The following is a 15443-nucleotide window of genomic DNA, read 5'->3' as shown; positions in this document are numbered from 1 at the left end:
TACCGAAATTTCGTTTGATAGATTGTCGAGGTTCTGAGATACGTGTTCTTTATGTTGTTTAGCATCTGGGTATCATGGTTGTTTCTTTTACCAAAAACAACGGGGACGCAAGTCTAGATCTTCCATGATACCATACATACGTGTACATATCATTCAAACATGTATATAATACATGATGCATACGACCTTAATAAGTGATAAACAATCACGTGTCCCAATCTATAAGTGATAAAATATCACAGTTTATCCGGGAGTCAAGTTCGTCTCTTTGTCGGTACGATGGTACTAACATGTTCACGGACTTGCTCTTGTGCCCTGCATGCATCGAATATCAAGTTCCTCATTAATAAGTGATTTAATCACATAGGGCTTGTATTCATCCAAAAATAAGTGAGTATCTCACATCATATACTTTGAAAACAGATGATAAATGGTATACTCACCAGTAAGATGAACTCTCGTGCATACCTTGATACGGGAATGTGTCGTGTGTGGATGAACACCAGTCGGTAAGTATAAATCATACCTTAACGTATCCCGTAATCGTGAGTACATCTGATACATTGAGCTTAAGTGGACAACAATACCGATAATTGATGTGCATGTAGTGTTATATATTTTTTTATTAATATTTTAAGCTTTTTTTAACACTTTAATCAAGTTTTAAATTTATAAAACACGATATTCTACTAACACTAAACACACATATGGGCAAGTGCACCCATTGTGAGCGTAGTATAGCGTTGGTAAGATACCGAGGTCGTCCAAGGACATAAGAGCTTTTAGTACCGGTTTATCCTCAACGTCTAATCAAATCAAAATTTTAGAAAAAGGTTTAAACATGAAAATTAAAAACTAAAAATGCTGAAATAAAAATAAAATAAAAACAGATAGACAAGATGAATTACTTGGATCCGACTTGCCTTTAGTGTAACCTTTGATGATTTCCGCACTTTTGCACTTTTTAAGAGATTATCTTAGTTATAGTAGTAGGTCCCTCTTTTGAAGGTGAAGTTACCCTCAACCCAGTAGTTTGAGTCAGCAAGGATACAATCCTAAAGGGTTGGAATATTGAAAGATAATTAATTAAGATATTAATGCGTAATGTGGTAGGCCCCTCTTTTGAAGGTGACGTTACCGTCGGCTAAGTGGTTTGAGTCAGCAGGGATACAATCCCAAGTAGCCGGGTTAATGTATTAATAGTAGTTTACATATGAGGGGATCAAGCCATTCGCACCCCCGCCATCCAATACCAGTGGGTACTGAAGGAGGTCCTAGAAAGCTTGACCCAGGTCCTTGCACGATCTATACACTGAACAAGGCAAGAACCTTACCAAACCATTCCCTAAACCCCCGACCAGGTAGCCAACATATCTCTATATAGACCGTAGAGATATGAATGGTGTAAATTTTTTATTTTATATAGACAGTAAAATAATGCCAAGACACCACGGACAAATGATAAGGAAGTTTCACTTCAACATAAGAAACTAGTTATTAAAGTCATTAATACAAAACCAAATAAAAAGTGCGAAAAGATTAAAAATCAAAAGTATTACACTAAATGCTTGTCTTCACCAAGTAATGTAAGAGACTTAAGCAAACATGGCCTTTGATTGTCAAGAACTCTTACTATCAATCTTGGATCCCGAGGCTACTACACACACTCTAAGATGGATGATGGATGATGGTGGTGGATGTGGATTGTAGTGGTGGTAGAGTGTGGGTGAAGTGGGAGAGAGGTGGTTTGCCAAGGGATACCTTTGAAGTGAAACAAGCACCTCTATTTATAGCCTGCACAGAAGCCCGGACACGGCCCCGTGTCTATCCACTTTCTCTTTCTTCATTAATTGCAATTTGTCTGCATTAGCTCCACATGCCCCCGTGTCCACTGGGCACGACCCCGTGTGCAGAAGCGTATCTGTACTATCAAGATTTGCTTGGATTCTACGAATCTTAGCGTTGACCACGACCGTGTTGAGCTAGGTACGCCCCCGTGTCGGGAATAGAAGCTTCTATAGCTTTGTCCTTTCTGCAGACAATTGGCCACGCCCCCGTGTCCGCTGGGCACGGGGCCGTGGTCAGCCTTCTGTTCTCTTGTTTTTGCTAGGGAAGATGTTGTCGAGGGGTCGGGAATGCCATGGTTATTCCTTTTCTTGTATTTATGTTAGATTTGGCTGTATATTTGTTCCTTTTGTTCCTTTACGCTCATTTAATCCTGAAAATACAAAAGGAAGACAAAAGCACAATTTTTCCAACATTAGTACTAAAAAAGGGTTAGTTTTATGCCTCATTTGATGTAATTTATATGTTTCATTTTACACACATCAAATACCCCCACACTTGAATCTTTGCTTGTCCTCAAGCAAAACTCTTTATAATGTGGCTCACACACCCAAATGGAATGGGTAGAAGAGAAGTTTTTGGGCTTGTCTTGAGTGTCGGGATTCCAAGATCTTTAGTAGGCTTTATTTTTATGGTATTTACAATCCTATTCGTTATGATTTATTTAGAACGTTTCATAAGAAAAATTACTTATTTGGGCATAAGATGCCTCTTTAAAATTCCATTTATATACAAGTTCACATACCTCACGGGATATCACTCAACACTCGGCCGAAGATGTATTTTTGTGAAACACTCGAGACCGGCATGGAACTTACTTCTACCATATGCTTGCCAAGCAATCAATCCTCCTCCTTTTTAACTATAAACCTTTTTAAATATCAAGTGCACTTGGGGAAGGGTTAGGCTTGGGTTAAAGGTAGGCGGTTTTGGGTTAGTAGTTAGTAGAAAGGGCTAAAAGCGTAAAAAGCGTCGGTCGTCGCAAAACTTTTTTGTTTTTGTGACTTTTATTCAAACAAAACATTTTCAAACAAAGGTTCTTTGAGGAACTTGTTTGTTTTATTGCTAGACTTTTTTTTATAAGGAATGTCACATGAATGCCGAGCTTTTTACTAAAATAAAGGGTTTAAAAATAAAAAGGGTTTTGGTGGGTAAAATGGTGTTTGTTTTGTGGGTTTAGAAACGAAAAGGTTTAGGCTCAAAGGGGTTAACTAGGCGGATTTTGGGTAGGTGATAAAAAAGTGAAAAATAATGGTGTTGAAAAGAAAAAGGGTTAGTCCTAATGCCTCCATCATTTACTTACTTGGGTTTAAGTTGGTAAGGACCGGGAATGTGTCGTCATGGCAAGTTCTAGAGTTGTAAGAAACCAAGCGGCTATTCACACAAGAAACGAAAATTGAGCATTTAATTTAAAGATGTGTATTTGTATGCTCAATAAAGGCTCAAAACTCACTTTTTGTGGGAATGGGTTTATAATGTGATCAAGTATATATAATCAAATTTTTAACTAGATTTGTCATGCCGTTTCATAATTTTCTTATGTTGGTTCTTTTAATCACGACGCTATCGGTTGTAAATTTAAAAATATAACCTTTTTTAGAACTTGTTATTCACAAATTAAACCAAGACAAGTAAAAAAATGAAAAGTTTTTTGAAAAAATTTGGGGTGATTAGCGGTTCCAATAGAGTTTTGTGTAAGGCTTGTTATTAGGACTTGCAAGATTCAAGGTTTTAGCATCCCCCCCCCCCACACTTAAATTACACATTGTCCTCAATGTGTCCCAAAAATAAATTTGTAGGTTGACTGAATGCATAAAAAGGTGTATAAAAACAAAAATTTATGTTACTGGGCGTCTAGACACGGGCCCGTGTTGATCCGGGCACGGCCCCGTGTTCAGATTGCCAGTATCATAGTTTACAGAAGGCTGGGCACGGGGGCGTGTTCAATGATCACGGCCCCGTGTCCAGTTACCTGAACTGGGCGTTTTCTGCAGAACCTTGAGCACGGGGCGTGTTGGGCTGAGCACGGCCCCGTGCTGAACTTGCTGTAATGAAGAAAAATTGTCAGGAGGCTCTGTTTTTGTGCATGGGGTGTGGGTTCAAGTTTCCCTCAGTAACCTCCACCATTCCGAGTGTGTTTTACCCATTACAACATCATCCAAACACCATTAAAAACCGTCATTCATTGAAAGCAACAAATTACATAAGGTCCTAGAAAATTAAAAATAAAGCAGAAAATAAAAATTTTAAAGTTCCTAAGATAGATAGGTCGAGTGATACATGAAATCATCCTAAGGAGTTCTACCCTTATTGTAGGAATATCAAAAACCCGGAAATAGCTTTCCGGTATTTAAAGGCGTCGTAGAACTCGTAACCGAGGGGTGTCCCTTAGATGTCGTTGAGCCATTCTTCTATCTCTCTCGGGAGGAAGAAGGCGGGCTCATTTTCCACAACATCTTGTGGAGGAGGAGCGACGACAACCGGGACCCCATGTAATATGTCTCGAGGGGGTTCCGTGTGCATGGCGTACCTCTCGACTGGTATGATGACTTCTGGTACCACATTCCATTCCCTTTGCGTAATGATCGGTACCAAAGGAGGAGAAGCGAGAATATTCAACCTTTGGTGCAGAAGGTTGACTTCTCGAAGACACCCTTCTAGCCCCACCGTTAAATGATTGATACGGTCGACTAAAGCTTCCTCAACCCCCGTCATTTCACCTATGGCCTCTCTCAAGTCATATACATAGTTGACGAGAGAGTCTTCTACCGATGGCCTCCTTCCTCGTCGGTCGTTCCTGGAGTGTGATAAGATGTTCCGCTATTTCTGCTTGACATTCTAAGAAAACAAACCGAAAGAAATTTCAAATTAATGAAACAGTGCCTCGGACATGGCCACGTGGCCACCTCTCTGCAGGTTTTTGAAACAAGGAATCTTAAAGCTTTAAATTATTTTTCTGACTTTTGAAGCATTTTTAAGCAGAAATAACTTAAAACAGTGTTGTAAAACTTATTTCTATCAAGATTCCTTGAACAAAAACATAACAAATATCACAATAAAGCTTGAAAACATGGAGATTTCAAACTTTAATGGAGGTTTTGAGGAGAAAATGAAGAAGAAGGCAATGGACAAAAGTACAAAAGACAAGATGGTTGTTGAGAACCTTCTTTAGAATATACCTAGTATGGTATATGTGAAGATACCACCAGATCTTTGTCTTTGGAATGGGTCCAAGTGTGCAGGAATCTTGTTGTATTTATAGAAAACGACAGCACGCTGGACACGGGCCCGTGTCTGCTGGACACGGCCCCGTGTGCAGACAAAATTCTAACACTTTTTGTCTGTATTCTGACCAAAAGTCAGACAGGAATCTTAGGGTGGACATGGGGCGTGCTTACCTGGACACGGCCCCCTGGCTAGAAGTGTTTATGAAGTTTTGTCTATTTTCAAGGAGTTTATCCAGATCGGGCGGCTCTTTACTAGACGGAACAACACCGAAGTGCCTGAGATACCTAAATTGCCCTAGTTTTAGACAAGAACGCAAGAAGTTATCGGAAAGGGTGATTCCTAAGCTAAATACCGGTGGGCAAAACCAACCTTTATTTCCCTTATCCAGGCTCTCGTTAAAGAAGGTGTATGTCGAATCGCTCAGGTCTATGTATGCATCGGCGGAAACCGATGGGGAGTCCTTCATGGCACAATCGACACAGGGACGACTATCGCTCAAGTCCTCGCAAGAGTTGGAGGAGATTTCGGGAGCAACGATGTTGTTATTATCCGAATGCGATCTCAATAATTCCCCTTGATCGTCGTCTTGAGATGAATTTTTCTTTTCCATCTCAAGTTCTTTTATCCATTGGAGAATTAGTTCTTCTATTTGAAATGATTCTTCAAGAATCATTTCATTTAGAAGAGATGATTGAGAGCATTCGAGGGAGAGATAGTGATTATTTTTACTTTCGCCCATCTTAAGGCTACAGGAAAACGATGAGTCTATATAGTGGGGAATGTAATTTAAAAAATAACATTTTAAATTTTCATGAGTTCTGCCACATATTTGACAACACATACCATAAGAGGAGCGAAAGTAAAAAAAAAAATCAGTATCGCTCATGTTTGTGTCAGAAATTGCCAACCGTCGGGATCTTACGGTTCTGTTTTCAGTATCTGAAACTTGGGCACGGGGGCGTGTCTAGTGGGCACGGCCCCGTGTTCAGCTACTGTCTGACTTAAAATAGGATTGCTAGTACCAAATATTGGGCACGGGGCGTGTTCAGCGGGCACGGCCTCGTGCTGAGCTCTACAGAAGCTTAAAAATTACGAAAAATCCTAAAAAAACATAAAAACAAGATAAAAGATTAGGCCGTTGATTCCTAACTTTCATAAAATCCTTGTGTCCCCGGCAGCGGCGCCAAAAACTTGATGTGCGTGTAGCGTTATATATTTTTTATTAATATTTTAAGCCCTTTTTAACACTTTAGTTAAGTTTTAAATTTATAAAACACGATATTCTACTAACACTAAACACACATATGGGCAAGTGCACTCAACGTGAGCGTAGTATAGCGTTGGTAAGATACCGAGGTCGTCCAAGGACACAAGAGCTTTTAGTACCAGTTATCCTCAACGTCTAATTAAATCAAAATTTTAGAAAACGGTTTAAACATGAAAATTAAAAACTAAAAAATCTGAAAATAAAAATAAAATAAAAACAGATAGACAAGATGAATCACTTAGATCCGACTTGCCTTTAGTGTAACCTTTGATGATTTCCGCACTTTTGCACTTTTTAAGAGATTATCTTAGTTATAGTAGTAGGCCCCTCTTTTGAAGGTGACGTTACACTCAACCCAGTAGTTTGAGTCAGCAAGGATACAATCCTAAAGGGTTGGAATATTGAAAGATAATTAATTAAGTTATTAATGCGTAATGTGGTAGGCCCCTCTTTTGAAGGTGACGTTACCCTTGGCTAATTGGTTTGAGTTAGCAGGGATACAATCCCAAGTAGCCGGGTTAATGTATTAATAGTAGTTTACATATGAGGGGATCAAGCCATTCGCACCCCCGCCATCCAATACCAGTGGGTATTGAAGGAGGTCCTAGTAAGCTTGACCCAGGTCCTTGCAGGATCTATACACTGAACAAGGCAAGAACCTTACCAAACCATTCCCTTAACCCCCGACCAGGTAGCCAACATATCTCTATATAGGTCGTAGAGATATGAATGGTGTAAATCTTTTATTTTATATAGACAGTAAAATAATGCCAAGACACCACGGACAAATGATAAGAAAGTTTCACCTTCAACATAAGAAACTAGTTATTAAAGTCATTAATACAAAACCAAATAAAAAGTGCGAAAAGATTAAAAATCAAAAGTATTACACTAAATGCTTGTCTTCACCAAGTGATGTAAGATACTTAGGCAAACATGGCCTTTGATTGTCATGAACTCTTACTATCAATCTTGGATCCCGAGACTACTACACACACTCTAAGATTGATGATGGATGATGGTGGTGGATGTGGGTTGTAGTGGTGGTGGAGTGTGGGTGAAGTGGGAGAGAGGTGGTTTGCCAAGGGATGCCTTTGAAGTGAACCAGGCACCTCTATTTATATCCTGCACAGAAGCCCGGACACTGTCCATTGGGCGCGCTCCCGTGTCCATCCACTTTCTCTTTCTTCATTAATTGCAATTTGTCTGCATTAGCTCCAAACGCCCCCGTGTCCGTTGGGCACGCCCCGTGTGCAAAAGCGTATCTGTATCAATATTTGCTTGGATTCTGCGAATCTTAGCGTTGACCATGGCCGTGTTGAGTTGGGCACGCCCCTGTGTCGGGAACAGAAGCTTCTATAGCTTTGTCCTTTCTACAGACAACTGGCCACGCCCCCGTGTCCGCTAGGCACGGGGCCGTGGTCAACCTTCTGTTCTCTTGTTTTTGCTTGGGAAGATGCTTTCGAGGGGTCGGGCATGCCATGGTTATTCCTTTTCTTGTATTTATGTTAGATTTGGCTGCATATTTGTTACTTTTGTTCATTTGCGCTCATTTAATCCTGAAAATGCAAAAGGAAGACAAAAGCACATTTTTTCCAACATTAGTACTAAAAAAGGGTTAGTTTTATGCCTCATTGATGTAATTTATATGTTGCATTTTACACACATCAATAATCGTTATAGGATGCTTATCTTAATGTTATCTAACTGAACAACAAGAATGTTTTGGGATGACCGTACACTGATATGATTCTTTTACCCTCAAAACTCACAAAAAGAATGTCTGTAAATATTTATTTAATGCTTTCAATTTCTGCATCTCTGTATATATTTATTTACTGCTTTCCGTCTTTACATTTGAAATATGCAAAAATTCCAAAAGGATTTTTGGTGCGTTTTAATATAAACTTTATAAAAACCAAAAATATTTTATTTCTATCTTATTTTTTATCGTACGATGTTGGATCTCGAGTCTTTACCACCTGAAACCTGATTGAAACCAAAACAACTGCATCTTCATAAACCGTTAAAATTAACAAGTTTTGAAAGTTAAAATCCAAAATTGATCAAATTTTTAGGACTTTCAAACTATTGTTGGTCGGTAGTTAATTGAGAATTGGTCACATGTGTGTCATTTTAACTATATTCCAAGCGGTTGTTCTCATTATGTGTTTAGCTTTCTTGTATGTGCAGATGCAACATTTGAACCAGCTAAAGGCGAAGAGAACATGTTAGAAGATAAGCTTTGGAATAAAGACACGACATGGATGCAATCAAAGGATTAAGATAATCGAGTTGCAGCAGACCAGTCATCAACACCGAAAGGATCTGAAGTATTGAAGATCAAAAGTTGGGGAGTTTGTTGATACACTCCCTGTTTGTGAAACTTGAAGACATCTGAAGATCCGACAACGTGAAGAATGAACCTCACGAGTAGCATCCAAGGGGAAGTTTGTTGATGCACTATTGTGGATACGGCTCGTTTCGGTTCGCCTGCGTTTCAGAGTGAAGGCCGGGGTCAAGATATCCTCCTATCTTGACCCGGTACGATGTTAGTGTATTGTTGCTTGTGTTCTACAAGACCTTGTATGAAGGCATTGAAAGGCTTGCATGAAGTCTACAAAGAATCTAATGGCTGAAGAATTGCTTTGGACGAAGAATGATGTTAACGAACCATCACCATGATGCTTTGGACGAAGAATGTATAAGGATTGTTCACCACGAAGAATGATTCTTCGGGGTGATTGATGGTTCGTTGGAAAGTCCGCGAAGACTCCATTCTTCGTGGGCCTGATGAATGTTCGTGAGCCCAGTAACCATTCTTCGTAGGGTTACTGGGTGTTGGGCCTATAAATACAGGCACTTGTTTATTATTTAGATAGAACACAGAGTAGAACACAATGAGCTTATTCAGAGAGTTTGTGTGTTATCTTGTATCATCTCTGTAAACAAATTCCTTTGGTTGAATACATTTGGGCTTTAATCGTTGAATCTTGTTTTTGTGTTTGTGTTCTTTGTCTTGGTTGCATACCCGCTTGGATTCCGCACTTGCGCGTGTGTTCGGTAACAAGGAGAAGGTGTTCTAGATCGTCCTCTAGGGACCTACAGGATTCCGCACGTCGAATACGTTAGTCGAAGGTATCGTCATGTGTACCTACAGTCTTAGGCAATATAAACTGCTATAACTATTGTATCGTGGGAGATACACATGTTCTATAGAGAAGTTGCACAAACCTTTTTAAAATACCGGTCTTGTACACGAATTTTCAACGACCTATATTTGTTTTGTTCTTTGACCTTTTAAAACATGTATTTCCCCTATATTATTTAGTAAGTTATGTTTGTGTCTTAAGTTTACTATTCAATTTATTACCACTCTTAATGCTCTATGTACTCATACTTATTGCATAGCTATTTTTGTTTTATTTGTGGGTGTGTGAAGTAAATTGTAAACGCCACTATACCCTTTAACTTAACATGAGACATGTGTGGTTTAATTATTATTGTTTTCTAAAACTATTTACCTTTGAATCTTTGCACTTTTTTAAAACAAACAATAATTATCTTATATGAGTGGGTCACATTGACGGGTCTATTTATTTACCGTTTTCATTATATTTCGACAAATGATCACTTATACTAGTAACACGTATTTTACCATCAAGCCATTAACATTGCCCAATTAATTTAACTTATACCAAAATTTTAGTTTAGGTTTCATTTTCTATTTTTCTCTACGTTTTAATATTTGGTATCTGCTTGCACGTGTTTATTTAACATTGCGGCTTGCTTGTTTAAATGTGTTAACAATTGTTTCTTTTTATCGTCGCTTCGACGCTAATTTTTTTTACATGGGTTTTATTATAGTTTCAACTTAGGGCATGTTTGGCTAAGCTTTTTGAAGCTCCTTTTAGAGTTTCGTTTTCCAAAAATTGAAACGATTCAAACTCTTTCTTCAACAAATCATGACGAGACTTTCGAGTAGCTGCATTGCCTTCTCCTCTAGCAACTAAGGCATCCCACGATGTTTTCGTGGTCTTGTAGTAGGAGAACTGATGATAGATATCTTTGTTGAGTGCTTGTGTAAGTGTAGCAAAGGCCTTTTTCTCCAATTCATAAGCCTTCTTGTCATTTTCGAGCATGTTGGCATAACCTTCTGAAGTGAACGCTGCAACCTCAAGATTAGCATTGAATGCATTGATGAAACACGTCCAAAGATCGGTGCTTTGCCCTTGAACATACGTGTGAAAGCGGTTTTTCCATGATGGAAAGTCGTTCATATGATTCAACTTTGGTGGACGATTGTTGCTGCCCGTTTCGCTTTCACTAATCAGAAGATTTTGAATGCTTTGACTTTGATTGGATACCAATGCCCATTGACTTGGACTGATTGATGGCGATGGAAACATACTTTTTGCCCAAGCTGCAGCAGAGGTTAGCTCTTGACTAGATTGTGAGTCAATACTCCAGTCCCAAGGACTTGTACAACTCATTTTGATGAAATACTAACAGAAAACCTACACAAACACAAACTGTTAAATTCAAACAGACAAGAATTGAAAGATACTGACTTGTTCGAAAGATCAAGACTTGTTCGAGTGATCAACAGTGTTCGAAAGATCACTGTTGAGTTTCGAACAAAGACTTCGAAAGATTCACAATTTGAAAGATCCTTATCTTTCGAACACTAATCTCGAAAGATTCACAATGAAAGATCCTTATCTTTCGAACAACAATTTCGAAAGATTCACAATTTAATGATCCTTATCTTTCGTATAACTATCCTTCGAACTAGATTCCCTGTGTCGAAGGTTAAGTTACCAACTGCGAAGGATGGGTCGAAAGATGATTATCTATCGAGCCTTCCTTGATCGAAAGATGATCGTTCGATATCGAAAGATATCCTTCGATCGCTTCTGACACAACTGGCGAAAAGGTGACAGGTTGGTGAGAAAGGTGATTGGTTGGTGAACCAACTTTCGGCAGAAAGGATGTTCTGACCCCAACTTTTCACCAACTTTGATTTTCAAACAAAATATGCCCAAAATGGCAAACCTTATCCAAAAAGTCCAGTCACCGGAACACACCGGAATTTGGCCGGAAATCACCAAATTTCGTAAAAACAAGTTGTAAGTTACCCAACCCGCTTTTAAACACTCCCGGTTGGTTAGAACACGTTCTTATGCCAAGAAATCCCAGAAAATCACTAAAAACGGGAGCTAAACCAAGTGTCCAAACACACCAAAACTTGAACAAAACCCGGTTTTTAACAAGGTAAAGAGCCACGGCTCTGATACCACTTGTAGGTCCCTCGCGGAGGATGAGGTTCAACCTTAACCTTGTTATACTAACCCACTAGCAAGTGCGGAATCCAAGCTAGTGAGCAAACCGGGATGAAACAAGCATAAACACAATACACACAAGATTCACCGATTAACACCACTTGTATTAATACGAATGAAGGTTCCGGTTACAAGCACAATGTTTACAAATCTGTTTTGTAAACTCTCTCTAAGTGTGTGTGTGTTCTTGACAGAATGCTCTCACTATCTCGAGTGTATCTTTCTGTCTGTGTCTCCAAGTCTTACTGAAATGAACACACTGCATGGGTATTTATACCCAAACACAGCAAGTCTGTCCGAAGGGTCCGATAGATGTCTCGAAGGATCATCTATCGATGTTGAACCTGTCGAAGGATCAGGAATGCTGATCGAAAGATCATCTTTCGATCAGACTTTCATCGAAGGGTTCACAGTGACCTCGAAGGGTGATCTATCGAGGTCTATCCATCGAAGGTTCAACTTTCGAGCTCATCGAAGGATCTAAACTATCCTTCGATGAGACATCCTTCGAACTAGACATGTTACATTCATAAACTAACTGTTTGGCCAAGTCAAACCAGGAGGATGGTTGACTTGGTCAAACTTACATGACAAATAAGAACATCGTTTTACATCGTGATCGAATACAGACAAAGTACAGACACAAGTGCACCAACAAACTCCCCCTTGGCTGTAGCTTTGTCTCAATCTTGTCTCGATCTTGATCATCTTTGATCTTCGTGTCTTCAAGACTCTGATGTCCTTTAAGTCTTCGATGTCGGAGGATCTTCAAAGTCTTCACGTCTTGAAAGCAGAGAGTGTATCAACAAACTACCCGTATCGTGTAGGAAGTGTGTTGACAAACTCCCCCTTAACATAAGCTCCCCCTTGAGTTATGCTCGTGAAACACTTGATCTTTATGAAGTGAGATCCTTGTGGTGTTGATGATGGTCAGCAGCTACTCGATCATTTTCATCACTTGAGTGCCTTCACGTCGTGTCTTCATTCCAAAGCTTTGTCATCTACCATGTTCTCCTAGCCTTTAGAATCTGCACATGCAAGAAATCTAAACGCGTAATGAGAACAACTGCTTGGAATAGTTAGTATAAGCAAATGACACACGTATGACCATGTTTCAATCAAACACCGTCCGACAGTTTGAAAGTTTAATAAATTTCTCAATTTTAGATTTAACTTTCAAAGCTTGCAAATTTCGACCGTTTATGAAGATTTAGTCAATTCAGTTTTCGTTCAGGTTTCAGGTAACGAAGACTCGAGCTCCAACATCGTACGATCGAAAATAAACTAGAAATAAAATCTTTTTGGCTTTTATAAAGTTTATATTAAAACTCTCCTAAAATCTTTTTGGTATTTTTGAAATTAAAAGACAACAATTTTAATATCCTTTGAGTGTTATCAAACGACATCACCGCTAATGTCGTGCTGATATGCACCAAACGACGAAACTGTTTAAAAATAAAACAATAAAAGTTAAGCAGTAAATAAATATATACAGACAATCTTTTTGCGAGTTTCGAGGGTAAGAGAATCATATCAGTGTACGGTCATGCCAAAACACTCTTGTTGTTCAGTTAGTTAACATTAAAATAAGCATCCTATAACAATTATCGGTATTGTTGTCCACTTAAGCTCAACTTATCAGATGTAATCATGGCGAGGGGATACGTTAATGTATGATTTATACTTACCGACCGGTGTTCATCCACATCACGACACATTCCCGTATCAAGGTATGCACGAGAATTCATCTTACCGGTGAGTATACTGATTATCATCTGTTTGACCGTATAAGATGTGAGATACTCACTTATTTTGATTTGAAAACAAGCCCTATGTGATATAATCACTTATTGATGAAGAACTTGATTTTCATATACATGAGGGCACAGGAGCAAGTCCGTGAACAGGTCAGTACTTCCGTACAGCAGAGAGACGAACTTGACTCCCGGATAAATGTGATATTTTATCACTTATTTGTTTGGACATGTGATTGTTTATCACTTATTGAGGTCGAATGCAGTATGTAATATATACACGTATGTATAGTATCATGGAAGATCTAGACTTGCGTCCCCGTTATTTTTCCGGTAAAAGATACAACCATGATACCCAGATGATAAGCAGCATAAAGACCGAATATCTCAGAACCTCGGCAATCTATCAAACGAAATTTCGGTACTAAGACCATATGCCAATGAATGGTTCCCACCTGGTCTTCAGTCGATTTAAGTTTATATCACCCTGCACACTTTAAAATGATTGTGAGCCTACCAAAACATCTTATATAGAGCTGCTTATCGTTTTTCATTTAAGGTTTAAAGAGGTTTGAATAGACCACTGATGTACTATCATTTTCTCTTTTGCTCGCCAGGAAACTCATTTTTGTTTTTCTATTGTTTTTGTGTTTTTGAAATTTTTCGATTGTTTTTGGATTTTCCGATTTTTGGATTTACTCCCCCTAAAATCAATAAACTAAGACAAATTTAAAACACAAAGGTATTTACAAAAATGATTTTCCGATGTTGGTTTACTCTTGCTTGACCTTAATGCCGTTTACCAATAATAAAAAGTCAAATCTTGATTTGTCAAATGCTTTGGTAAAAAGGTCGGCATGTTGGTCATCGGTGTGGACCTTAACAACATCGATTAGCCTTTTCTCAAAGCAATCACGTATGAAGTGATATTTGATTTCGATGTGTTTGGTCTTTGAGTGCTGCACAGGATTTCTAGTGATCTGTAATGCAGCAGAATTATCAACGTAAATAGGAGTAGTTAGGAATTCAAAACCGTAGTCCCGCAATTGTTGTTGGATCCAAAGAACTTGGGAGCAGCAACTTGAGGCAGCAATGTATTCAGCTTCGCATGTTGATGTAGCGACGCACGTCTGCTTCTTGCACTGCCATGTGACTAGGCGATTTCCTAAAAACTGACATCCAGCCGTTGTGGATTTGCCGTCGATTTTGCATCCGCCATGATCAGAATCACTGAATGCGACTAAGTCAAAGTTATTATCCCTAGGATACCATAGACCGGTGTCAGGGTAACCCTTCAAATAACGAAAAATCCTTTTTACAGCTGCAAAATGTGAGGCCTTCGGGTTGACTTGATATCTGGCAAGCAGGCACGTTGGATACATTATGTCTGGCCTTGATGCTGTGAGGTACATAAGAGATCCGATCATTGCGCGATAGAGTGAGGGGCTAACAGCTTCACCCTTCAAGTCTGGAGTAATTCCGTGATTTTGTGGCAGTGGGGTACCAATGGGCGTTGCATCAGACATCTGGAACCGGCTCAAGATGTCACCAACATATTTAGTCTGATGGATGAATATCCCAGACTCAATTTGTTGCACTTGTAGGCCCAAGAAGAAGGTCATTTCCCCCATAGCACTCATCTCGAATTTATCCTGCATAATGCGCTCGAAATTCCTACACAAGACATCATTAGTAGAACCAAAAATAATATCATCAACATATACCTGTACCAGAAGAAGATCTCCATCTTGTTCTTTGATGAAAAGAGTACAGTCGATAAGACCTCTTCGAAAACCGTTCTCCAGCAGATAGGTAGATAAGGTTGCATACCAAGCTCGTGGCGCTTGATGAAGACCATAGAGAGCTTTGTTGAGCAACCAAACCCGATCGGGATGGATAGGATCTTCAAAACCTGGAGGCTGTTCGACGTACACCTCTTCTTCAACCACACCATGTAAGAATGCACTTTTCACGTCCATCTGGTAAACCTTGAATCCTTTGAATGAG

This window comes from Helianthus annuus, chromosome 9, assembly GCF_002127325.2.
Source record: "Helianthus annuus cultivar XRQ/B chromosome 9, HanXRQr2.0-SUNRISE, whole genome shotgun sequence".
Lineage (NCBI taxonomy): Eukaryota > Viridiplantae > Streptophyta > Magnoliopsida > Asterales > Asteraceae > Helianthus > Helianthus annuus.
The sequence above is the reverse complement of the archived record's forward strand: the minus strand, read 5'-3'. Positions refer to the sequence as shown.